Source organism: Dermacentor andersoni, unplaced genomic scaffold (assembly GCF_023375885.2).
Source record: "Dermacentor andersoni unplaced genomic scaffold, qqDerAnde1_hic_scaffold ctg00000490.1, whole genome shotgun sequence".
NCBI classification, from domain to species: domain Eukaryota; kingdom Metazoa; phylum Arthropoda; class Arachnida; order Ixodida; family Ixodidae; genus Dermacentor; species Dermacentor andersoni.
This window is the reverse complement of record NW_027315174.1, coordinates 25,001-37,500: the sequence shown is the minus strand read 5'-3', so window position 1 is coordinate 37,500 and position 12,500 is coordinate 25,001. Positions and strand designations below refer to the sequence as shown.

The window sequence follows — 12,500 nt, the reverse complement described above, 5'->3', positions numbered from 1 at the left end:
TAAGCGCCGAGCATTTTTTCGCGCTACCTGGCTTAAGCGCCGAGCATTTTCAGCCTTAAGCGCGGGCGTTCGGCGCTCTCCGTGGCCGCCCCGGCTGACGTGGTTGCGGACTTTGCCGCGCGCCGGCGCCGACAGACCTCCACCGGAATGCATACAATTTCAGCAACAATCCCGTGGCTTCAGTTTTTAGTCCCCGCGTGGCTTAAGCGCCGAGCATTTTTTCTCGCTACCTGGCGTAAGCGCCGAGCATTTTCAGGCTTAAGCGCGGGCGTTCGGCGCTCTCCGTGGCCGCCCCGGCTGACGTGGTTGCGGACTTTGCCGCGCGCAGCTTGAGCGGCGAGCATTTTCAGTCGCCATATGTGGCTTAAGCGCGGGCGGGGTGTGGCCGCCCCGGCTGACGTGGTAGCGGACTTGGCGTATTGTTGCCCGTTGTTTCACAGGAAACGGGCACCGCGAATTTCATGCTTTCTTTCCAGCTTGGAACGTTTGGCTTTGTGTGCGGGTGCTGCATTTAAGGAGCTGTGTATAACTTTATAGAGCGTCTCAAGAAAAACAATTTGTTTGAAGCTTCACACGTGAGAGGAGCGGCTTCTGAGTACGAGGCGGTTTTCCTTTTTTTTTTTCTGCCGATAATTGTACTCATCTGCCACGTCTCTCACCACGATATGATATTTTTTTGGGGGGTTTCTCCTTTGATCCTCAAGTGAACGGACTGTCCAGTACTGATGCCATTTACAAAAATCCAAAACAGCAGAGGCCCGCACCTGCTCAATCAACGCCAACTCAATTTAAGGAAGGGCTGTTCAAAAGCTGATCGAAACCATCCAGTTTGGGAAAACCTATTTTATGCAGTAGTTTTTATTATTATTATTTTTTTTTTTTTTATTGTGAGAGACGTGAAATCGACACCACGAAATGAACGTCCCTTTGTTACCCTTTTGTTACCGCGGCTTCGAAACCGTGCGTAATACCAATTTAATTGTGTCCTGGTTGGCCGTTTGTCAGCACTTTGTGTTCTTCTAGAAAATCAACTACTAGTTTATAAATTACGTGCGCGAAATTTTCCTCCGTGTGCACCACCAAAATACTTAAAGAAGAGAGAATGCGTCCGGGGCCTTGGGATTTCGAAAATGACGTGCTCTGAAATTTTCACATCCGCCATTGGAAAGATAATTATTATCCGTCGTAAAAAAAAAAAAAAAGAAAAAAAAAAAAGAAAGAAATCACATTTGAAATTATCATTGAAAGTGGCCACGTTTTTCGGGGCATGTCTTGATGAAATAATCTCAGTTCAGTTCAGCATGATTGGATTTCATCTTTTCCAGTATTCTCAGTACTCTCGTTGTAGTACCAATTGCCGGCAGATTTTTTTTTTTAGTTGTTTAGAGTTATACATTCCTGAACGATGTTTTTCTTTTCCTCAAAGCTAGCCATAGAACCAGCGCTTTCTATAAAATCATGACAATAAGAATCCAGCATATCGGTTCATCTTCGGCGCGATTAAAGTTCGGGAACTGGCGATTTTTTATTGCCGTGATCAAGAAGGTTAACACCAGATAAGGCGTGATATTTCAGCATACCAGTCGCGATATCTAATCGAATCTAAGATTGAAATGGCGTTCTGAATTCTTTCGGTTCCAGATAGAAAGAAACAGAAAAAAAAAAAAAAAAGAAAGGATGTGATTGATTGCCATTCAAATCTGAAGACCGCGTGGAGAAAGTGTTCCGGTTTACATTCGGCAAATCAAAATGAACGGCTAAAATTAATCTATCGTCTGGTTTCATGCGCGAGATCACGTAAAAGGCAGCCATTCTTCTTAACATGGTTTCTCTCTTTTGCTCTCTCATTCGCGCACGGAAATTTCTTCGTACGGGAATTTTATGAAGCGAAGGCGGCTGCAGACCATTTTCTTTGTTTAGTTCATGTTCGTAGGCGCAAATTACAAACCTAACACTTGGAGCAACATTTCCACTACTCTAGAGGGGCATGAACTGTAGACAGTGCACGCTTTCTCATTTATCCAATCGCTCGCAAACACATTGCATTGCTAGTCTACAGTGGCAATACAAAGTGACGTTTCACCATGCACGTCGAAGTTCATTACCAGTACCGCGCCAGCATCGACCGGCCGGCGAAGCGACGAGCTCAGCAGCGCATGCGCAAGGCCCGACACCACCCCAACCGAGCTTCCCTGCTTATCGGAGAGAACAAGTGCGCGTGAACACGGGCGCGTCTGAGTATCTGGATTTAAAAAAAAAAAAAGAAAACAAAGAAAGCGTTTCCGAGATATTGACAAAGACAAGTGGTCGCGGTCGCTCTGAATCTTATCGTATTATAGAAAACGTGGGAAGGCGGCGCTTCCTCGAGGGTCAGAAAGTACAATCGTCGAACTAGGTGGCAAGTGGAGTACATCCTTTTTCTTGGAACGGTTTGCAATTGACTGCTTGAATGTGCCGACCACGCGTCGCGGGTCGCGTATAGAGCCAACCGTTGGCAAGCACGCGTCTAGCGTAGCAGCAGAACCGATCGCGGTTGCGATAACCCATCGTTGGCAGCGAAAAAGAAAAACACCCACACGCAGTTTGTAGCAATAACCGTACAAATCAATGTGGTTTTAAATATAGCTTCACTGGTCACCCAAGAAGGGCACCGAAACTTTCTCATGACGCACACCGCTGTAGTCCACAAAGAACAAAGCGCACAAAATAGATATGATACAGCCGCACCGCATTATTTCGTGTTTTCAGCATTTCATTACTTTCGTGTGCATGCGCGCTAGGGCCACGCAGGCCAGGAGTAAAAGGCACGAAAAGAAAAAAAAAAAAAAAAATGATACGCAATCCTAAGCTTTGACTTGACTGCTGTGGCACTCGCATTTGTGTTCTTTACCTTAGGCGAACGCAATGCGCAAACTGAACTGGAATTTCCAATAATGGAAATTCCTGTTTGGCTCATATTTGCGTTTTTCGCCCGAGCAAGCGCTTCACTGCACTACGCTTTGCCCCTTCAACGTGGCTACACTGCCCGGCAGGCGTGTTCTGCGTAGGGCCGAACCTGCAGGCAAAAAGCATGGGCGCCGCCATCTTGTTGAGAGCGGCGCCAGGGACACAATCGCGCCTAGCTCATTGAGTTTTCCCCCAAAACTGAAAAAAATTTGACTTCATTAAACGAGAAAGATGCCACGAGTGCCCCAACAAAAAGCTTTGAGGATTACCGAAGGGTAACTGAGGGCGACGCAACGGGCTCTGGAAAGAAGGATGATGGGTGTGGCGTCACGGGGGGATCGGAATAGAGCAGATTGGGGTGTGCGAGAAGAAACGCTCGTTAATGACACCAAAGTTTAAACCAGGAAAAACAAATGGGCATGCGCAGGGCATGCAATCTGGGGGGAAGATAACCGGTGGCCATTAAGGGTTACAGACTGAATTCCAAGAGGAGGGAAGCGTAGCAGGGGGTGGCAGAAAGTTAGGAGGGCAGATTAGATTAGGGACTACATGGCGACAATCGGCACCTGACCGGGGTACTTGGAGGATCATGGCAGATGCCTTTGCCCTGCAGTGGGCGTAGCCAGGATGATGATGATGATGATGTTCATGATGAAAAGGTAGCAACAGGTCTTCGTAACATACAGGTTAGAAAGATGAGGCACCTTTTAACCCTTGAATATATTTCGCCACATTTGGGCATACGACAAGTTTGTTTTCGAGGCGCTCGGTCCCACTGCTGCGAAAATGTGTACACAAAGGCTGCACAGTAGTTGCCAGAAATCGGGCACTCTATTTTTCTTTCATAGGGAATCTTTCTTCCACTTGGGCAGCGGATTTCGGCGGCAGGGCGAGCTTGCGTGGCCGCGGTGGTTTACGGATCCAAGCGATAGTGAACTCCAAAATCCAGTGTTGGCTTTGAGTGGGATTCATATTGATTGCGAACCCCACGGCTAATCCTACCCCCCATCCCCCCAAGTGGCTCTTTACAGGAGACAATCATTCAGAGACATCGGACAAATAGGAATTCTGGTTCTTTCTTTTGCTTTCATTAATTTTTCTCGAAGCCCATAACTAGAAATTTGCTGGAGCGGCTGTCCCATTTGCGACGCAACAAGTGCGACGCTACACACAGATGAGTGGCAGTTTAATTACTCTCGTGGTCCGCGAACCGGCATCGTTGCGTGTAGTATAGGAATGGTGCGTGTCAAGTCACTGCTCGCGTTGAGCTTGTGCTCTTCATTTTGATTGAATGAAGTCTCACCTAAGTGAGCGGGGCCGATCCCGGAGGTAGTGCAATACCGGGCCGACCTGCGGCGGAGGTGAAGCAGGCTTCAAGCACTCCGCCAACTTCCAAAAATAGGTTTAATATCGTGGGTCCATATAGAACCCGTATCAGATATTAAGCTGATAAGAACAGATACTACACTTTGATCTTAGCCAAAAGGCCGAGAAGCGATGTCCTTCACTTCACTTCATTGTACTACTGCCTTGTGGGCGCCCTGCCGACATGGGTAACCTCAGCAACAGCGTGGGCAATATTATAAAATTCAGCCTGTGTACAGACTCAACGCTCCCTATCTCACGGATGAACTCGCAACGCCTCAGTCTTTCGCTGTTAACGAAACGCTGTCGCGTAGAAACGAGACCCGAGTGCAAGCTTGCTTGTAACGCGAAACCAACCAAGGCAACCTCGTAGAAAACGGAACAGGCGAGCGGAAAAAAACGCGCCAGGGGAATGCTTACTTCCGTCTGAATGCGACCGCTCAAGGTGACCTTCCTTGAGGGCTTCGTTTCAAGCCCGTGTGCAATTGTAATATACTACGCGCATTTCCTTCATTTCTTTTTATTTACCGCAAGGCCCACTGAAAATTTTGATACGGCACAGGCCGGGACGGATCGCAACGTGTCGAATCGACCGGTAGAATTAGGTAGCATGCCCCATGTACGAAGACGAGCAACATAGAAGTGAATGACAAAATAAATATAGAAAACGCTGCACACTCCTTCCCACCGGAAACATAGAGGGGAGAAAGATCGCCATCTGAAACACAGGCATTGTAAAAAAAAAAAAAAAAGTGCTACCTCATCATCTTTACCATTACCGTGTGTGTGTATGTATATATGCATGTGTGTGTGTGTGTGTGTGTGTGTGTGTGTTTGTGTATTTATATATATATATATATATATATACGCACACATGCTAGCATAGCTTAAACGCAGCTGGAAAGCTCAGCCTTGCACAAGAACCACCCCCTGTCGCAAACCCCTTTGAAACATTCAAATGGGAAACACGAGTACAGCGAGGTCGTTCGAACCTGGCGCCAAAACGCATTAGCGCCATCTGTGTACGGAACTAGGAAAACCTGCGGACTTTGCAATACAGAAAGAAAGGTAGATGGCGCGAGCTAACGCTCCATTGCATACTAAGAACGAGAGTTAGTGAATAATGGCAGAAACGTCTTGGGAAGAGAAAAAAAAAAAAAAAAAACGCGCAACAGTTGTTGGCTTGTGCAAGCACTCTATGTTACAGCGATTAAAGAGCATAGCATCTTCTACAACAGCAGCTACAAAAAGAAGAAGAACGTGAGAGAGGGAGAGACACAGGCGTGTTTCTTTGGAATGCAGAGCATGCAGCACATACTATAAAGTGCCAAAGAGACGGGGAAAGCAGATGGCGCGAAGGTGTATGTCCTCAAAGCTTGAAAGCAATTTCTAAATTACAACATGTACCGAAGTCCACCTACTCTCATCAGGTTGCTCCCGCCTCCAGTTGCGTTTAAAGTGAAATTACAGTCGCCTCAAAGGCAGACAGAGAGAGAGTGAAAATAGGTACACTTGCTTCGCGCAGCTGCAGCCGTTCAAATTTTACAGCAAGAGCACTCCCGAAAGCACAAAGTCCGCTGCCGCCTGGGCGCAATGCGCTCGCTTCAGTAAATTGCCGTGCTGGCCTCGGCAACCAAGAGGTGTAGTGCGGCAGACTGCTGCATTGTAGCACACCGGAAACCGTGCAGACGTAAGCGATCGCCTCGACATCGCTGCGAGCGCTCGAAGAGACAAAGTCCGAAACCACGTGTGCCGGGGCGGTGCGAGCGCGACGCCTTTGACGCAACTTTTGCGTACAAGCCGCCGCACCGCCACGACGGAATCGCTGGCATCCCGCACGCAGCTGCATTGTGTCACGCCGGCAATCGTTGAAACACCACGCAGTCGTCGGCGTCGGCCCCGACATGGTTGCGAGCGCTGGAAGAGACAAAGTCCGAAACCGCGTGTGCCGGGGCGGCGCGAGCGCGACGCCTTTGACGCAACTTTTGCGTACAAGCCGCCGCACGGCCACGACGGAGCCGGTGTCACCCTGCAGAGGGCTGCACTATAGCACGCCGGGAACCGGCAAAGAACCGCGCAGACGTCGTCGTTGGCCGCGGCGTTGCCGCGAGCACGCGAAGAGACAAAGTCCGAAACGACGTCAGCCGGGGCGTCGAGCACGCCGCCCGCACTGTTCGCACGCGTGCTCGGAAATGGCGAAGGGGCCGCGCTAGCGTGCCTTGAATCGGTGAGCGGCGGTACCGCGGCGATCGCCAGAGCTCGAATCCGCCCTGCAAAAGCCAAATATTGGCGCTCGGCTCGGCGCAGTACGCCGCCGCGTCGCACGAGTACGGCCCCATGGAGGTCTGGGCACTTATCGCTGCTACTGTAAGGGGCCGTACGGCCCCGGCCGACATTGTACCGTAGTGCGATTTTCGGCTTGCGCGTGCTCGTGGCGTAGTCCGCGCACCGTTCCGACGTCGACAATCGTGCCCACGACTACGCGAGCGCTGGAAGAGACAAAGTCCGAAACCGCGTGTGCCGGGGCGGCGCGAGCGCGACGCCTTTGACGCAACTTTTGCGTACAAGCCGCCGCACGGACACGACGGAATCGCTGGCATCCCGCACGCAGCTGCATTGTGTCACGCCGGCAATCGTTGAAACACCACGCAGTCGTCGGCGTCGGCCCCGACATGGTTGCGAGCGCTGGAAGAGACAAAGTCCGAAACCGCGTGTGCCGGGGCGGCGCGAGCGCGACGCCTTTGACGCAACTTTTGCGTACAAGCCGCCGCACGGCCACGACGGAGCCGGTGTCACCCTGCAGAGGGCTGCACTATAGCACGCCGGGAACCGGCAAAGAACCGCGCAGACGTCGTCGTTGGCCGCGGCGTTGCCGCGAGCACGCGAAGAGACAAAGTCCGAAACGACGTCAGCCGGGGCGTCGAGCACGCCGCCCGCACTGTTCGCACGCGTGCTCGGAAATGGCGAAGGGGCCGCGCTAGCGTGCCTTGAATCGGTGAGCGGCGGTACCGCGGCGATCGCCAGAGCTCGAATCCGCCCTGCAAAAGCCAAATATTGGCGCTCGGCTCGGCGCAGTACGCGGCCGCGTCGCACGAGTACGGCCCCATGGAGGTCTGGGCACTTATCGCTGCTACTGTAAGGGGCCGTACGGCCCCGGCCGACATTGTACCGTAGTGCGATTTTCGGCTTGCGCGTGCTCGTGGCGTAGTCCGCGCACCGTTCCGACGTCGACAATCGTGCCCACGACTACGCGAGCGCTGGAAGAGACAAAGTCCGAAACCGCGTGTGCCGGGGCGGCGCGAGCGCGACGCCTTTGACGCAACTTTTGCGTACAAGCCGCCGCACGGCCACGACGGAGCCGGTGTCACCCTGCAGAGGGCTGCACTATAGCACGCCGGGAACCGGCAAAGAACCGCGCAGACGTCGTCGTTGGCCGCGGCGTTGCCGCGAGCACGCGAAGAGACAAAGTCCGAAACGACGTCAGCCGGGGCGTCGAGCACGCCGCCCGCACTGTTCGCACGCGTGCTCGGAAATGGCGAAGGGGCCGCGCTAGCGTGCCTTGAATCGGTGAGCGGCGGTACCGCGGCAATCGCCAGAGCTCGAATCCGCCCTGCAAAAGCCAAATATTGGCGCTCGGCTCGGCGCAGTACGCCGCCGCGTCGCACGAGTACGGCCCCATGGAGGTCTGGGCACTTATCGCTGCTACTGTAAGGGGCCGTAGGGCCCCGGCCGACATTGTACCGTAGTGCGATTTTCGTCTTGCGCGTGCTCGTGGCGGTGTCCGCGCACCGTTCCGAAGTCGACAATCGTGCCCACGACTACGCGAGCGCTGGAAGAGACAAAGTCCGAAACCGCGTGTGCCGGGGCGGCGCGAGCGCGACGCCTTTGACGCAACTTTTGCGTACAAGCCGCCGCACGGCCACGACGGAGCCGGTGTCACCCTGCAGAGGGCTGCACTATAGCACGCCGGGAACCGGCAAAGAACCGCGCAGACGTCGTCGTTGGCCGCGGCGTTGCCGCGAGCACGCGAAGAGACAAAGTCCGAAACGACGTCAGCCGGGGCGTCGAGCACGCCGCCCGCACTGTTCGCACTCGTGCTCGGAAATGGCGAAGGGGCCGTGCTAGCGTGCCTCGAATCGATCGGCCGGGGGCCCCGTAGGGCGACAGAAAGGCAATTGTGCAGGAAACCGTACTGGCCATTAGCGAGAAATTGCCGTTCGCGCATTCGGTAGACGCGCTGCGCTTTCACGACTTCGGCATTGTGCTGCCGACGTAAGCTTTCAATCTTGCTCGCGGCGTTACGAGGCGGCACGATTTTCGCCAAACGCTCGTCGAAAGTGGCACGAGTACGGCCCCATGGAGGTCTGGGTACTTATCGCTGCTATTATATGGGGGTCCCAGAGAGCAGTCGCCCCCAAAGCGACCTGGGTGTTTGATATGCGGCGGGCTTCGTGCCCGTCAAGCGTGTCCCCGGTATCGCTCCCGTGGATCCCACAGCTGACGTCTGCAGCCTCATCCGCTTGATGCGTTAGGGGCTGGTTGTCGGACGACGCTTTTTCCACGATATCGAAGTGTGTTCCGCATCGTCCTCGGACGAATCAAATACGAAAGCGCCGAAGGCGCGGGCGTGACCCGTCGCCTAGCGGCTTTGCCGTCTCGGCTACGTTGCAAGTGTCGGTCGGTCCACCAGTGCTGCGGGCTCGAGAGAAACCGCAAGCCGCGATCGAGTCGACACAACCGGTCTATCGAGAATGTTGCGTGCTTCTTGCCGCGTGGCGATACCCGGCCCTGCGGGGAGGGCGCCGTAGCGAGCTCGAACGCCGTCGTCTCGGACTGTGCAAAGTGCTACCCTTTGCGAGAACGAAGCGTGTTGGGGCGCCTGAAGGTGGCCTCGGCATCGCAAAAACGGCGTCCGGCCTGCTTGAAAGGCTGGACGCGCAGTTGAACGATTACCTGGTTGATCCTGCCAGTAATCATATGCTTGTCTCAAAGATTAAGCCATGCATGTCTAAGTACATGCCGAAATAAGGCGAAACCGCGAATGGCTCATTAAATCAGTTATGGTTCCTTAGATCGTTTCTTCCTACTTGGATAACTGTGGCAATTCTAGAGCTAATACATGCAGTGAGCCTGAAGCCCTTTGGGCGACGGGTGCTTTTATTAGACCAAGATCGATCGGGTTTCGGCCCGTATTGTGTGGTGACTCTGGATAACTTTGTGCTGATCGCATGGCCACGAGCCGGCGACGTTTCTTTCAAGTGTCTGCCTTATCAACTTTCGATGGTAGGTTACTTGCTTACCATGGTTGTTACGGGTAACGGAGAATCAGGGTTCGATTCCGGAGAGGGAGCCTGAGAAACGGCTACCACATCCAAGGAAGGCAGCAGGCGCGCAAATTACCCACTCCCGGCACGGGGAGGTAGTGACGAAAAATAACAATACGGGACTCTTTTGAGGCCCCGTAATTGAAATGAGTACACTCTAAATCCTTTAACGAGGATCAATTGGAGGGCAAGTCTGGTGCCAGCAGCCGCGGTAATTCCAGCTCCAATAGCGTATACTAAAGCTGCTGCGGTTAAAAAGCTCGTAGTTGGATCTCAGTTCCAGACGAGTAGTGCATCTACCCGATGCGACGGCTCGGACTGAACATCATGCCGGTCCTTTCTTGGTGCACTTCATTGTGTGCCTCGAGAAGGCCGGTGCTTTTACTTTGAAAAAATTAGAGTGCTCAACGCAGGCGAGTCGCCTGAATAAACTTGCATGGAATAATAGAACAAGACCTCGTTTCTGTTCTGTTGGTTTTTGGAATACGAGGTAATGATTAAGAGGGACAGACGGGGGCATTCGTATTGCGGCGCTAGAGGTGAAATTCTTGGACCGTCGCAAGACGAACTACTGCGAAAGCATTTGCCAAGAATGTTTTCTTTGATCAAGAACGAAAGTCAGAGGTTCGAAGGCGATCAGATACCGCCCTAGTTCTGACCATAAACGATGCCAACCAGCGATCCGCCTGAGTTACTCAAATGACTCGGCGGGCAGCTTCCGGGAAACCAAAGTGTTTGGGTTCCGGGGGAAGTATGGTTGCAAAGCTGAAACTTAAAGGAATTGACGGAAGGGCACCACCAGGAGTGGAGCCTGCGGCTTAATTTGACTCAACACGGGAAAACTTACCCGGCCCGGACACTGGGAGGATTGACAGATTGAGAGCTCTTTCTTGATTCGGTGGATGGTGGTGCATGGCCGTTCTTAGTTGGTGGAGCGATTTGTCTGGTTAATTCCGATAACGAACGAGACTCTAGCCTATTAAATAGGTGCGGGGTTCCCAGCACCTTACAACCTTCTTAGAGGGACAAGCGGCTCCTAGCCGCACGAAACAGAGCAATAACAGGTCTGTGATGCCCTTAGATGTCCGGGGCCGCACGCGCGCTACACTGAAGGAAGCAGCGTGTCTTTATCCCTGTCTGAAAGGACTGGGTAACCCGTGGAACTTCTTTCGTGATTGGGATAGGGGCTTGCAATTGTTCCCCTTGAACGAGGAATTCCCAGTAAGCGCGAGTCATAAGCTCGCGTTGATTACGTCCCTGCCCTTTGTACACACCGCCCGTCGCTACTACCGATTGAATGATTTAGTGAGGTCTTCGGACCGATGTCCGGCGCGGCCTTTCGGTTGCGCCGGTCTGTTGGAAAGATGACCAAACTTGATCATTTAGAGGAAGTAAAAGTCGTAACAAGGTTTCCGTAGGTGAACCTGCGGAAGGATCATTACCGGATTGTGAAGGGTGGCGAGCGCCATTGTTTCTACCCCGTGTGGGTGAAGCAGCTCGCTGCGCCCGACGCTTTCCGCCGCTGGCCCCGCTTGGACGCGGGGACGGCTATACCCGAACATGCCGGGGACTGCCTGAATTTTGAGGGGCGCCCCGTGCCAAATTTGTTGCGCCCAGTGGACGCCGGCTGCAACCTTGGACGGTTGGCTTGGCCGCGCCCGCGGGTAGAAACGGCGTAACGCACACTGGGTGGGCTTTCTGTCCGCTTTGGCGCTCTTGCGCGGAATGGGAGTAAGACGACCCGACCTGCTGCTTTGCCCAGTACGAGGGGAACGGCGAAGCGTGCGGTCGGTCAAGGAACTGACGGTCGAGAGCTAATGCCGCTGCCGCTTAGTACACACACGGAACCGTGGTGCGAGCGCTCTCCCGTCCTCCGCGGCAAACGCTGCCGAGTCTGAAAAGGCTGGCGGCTGCCGGTCGCTTCCTGCGGCGAGTATGGAGTAACGACCCGACTTTGTTGCCACCCAAGTACTAAAGGAACGGTGTGGCGCTCGGTCGGTCATGGAACTGTCGGTATGAGGGTGCGGCTGCCAAGTACGGAAGGAACCGTGGCCTAAAGTGCTCTCCCGTCCTCCGCGGCAAATGCCACCGAGTCCGAAAGGGCCGGAGGCTGCCGGTCGGCTCCTGCTCGTGACGCGCGAGGTGTCGAGATCGCGGTTTAATGCGACGACGTCTGCAGGCTATTCGCCCGCCGCCGAGGGAAAGGCGGCGTTGCTGCGAAGTACCGAAGGAAACGCGGCTTTGCTACGTCGGAAGCGTTCTGCGGTTAGCGGACTTGTGCGCTTTGGGAAGGCGCCGCACGTCGAAAGAGGAAGTACGGACAGACGAGGGACTGTAGTCCCGGTTTCGAACGCACTTGCGGCCAGGCCCTTGCTGGCTTCGTCTTCCGCCTCAAGTAGACTTGTTGTGGCGCCGGCGCAGGGAGCCGTCCCTGGCACTGGCCGAGTGGTTTTGGAGAGCTGCGCGAGTACGCGCGCCGGGCTCTTGTCTTTCGTCTCAAGTAGGCTGTTGGATCAACAGCGGTTATGCTGCGGCGATCTGCCGATGCGAAAGTGTGTGTGTGTTTGAGGCCCTTCTATGAACCTACTGCTGACTGAAGCGAAGCACGTCGATGGGGGTGAAGCCCTGCCCGTGGCCGTGTAGCCGTTAAAGACTCCACAGCGGCTTAGCCCTAATCATGGCTCTGTCGCTCTTTGCAATTTTTAGTGGAGCGATGTGAACGTGCACACGAGACACACGGGTCCGGTGGATGGTTGGCAGGTAAAACCGGCTTCGAGTGCGCGCAAACGGCATAAGGTGCCTCGAGGGCAAGCGAGGAAGGCGTGGGCGCAAAACACACGCGCGAGTAGCAGGAGTGGAGTGCCA

The 12,500-nt window shown here is 53.9% G+C and overlaps 2 non-coding genes across 2 annotated transcripts; one reads left to right on the top strand and one right to left on the bottom strand.

Annotated features, from left to right (window-relative positions):
• Positions 1-4,253: 4,253 nt before the first annotated feature.
• On the bottom strand, positions 4,254-4,445 carry LOC140214609 (U2 spliceosomal RNA). The gene has a single exon (XR_011891546.1). It is a non-coding gene; the product is annotated as a U2 spliceosomal RNA (small nuclear RNA).
• A 4,816-nt stretch (positions 4,446-9,261) lies between these two features.
• On the top strand, positions 9,262-11,076 carry LOC140214602 (small subunit ribosomal RNA). The gene has a single exon (XR_011891538.1). It is a non-coding gene; the product is annotated as a small subunit ribosomal RNA (ribosomal RNA).
• The last annotated feature ends 1,424 nt before the right edge of the window (positions 11,077-12,500 follow it).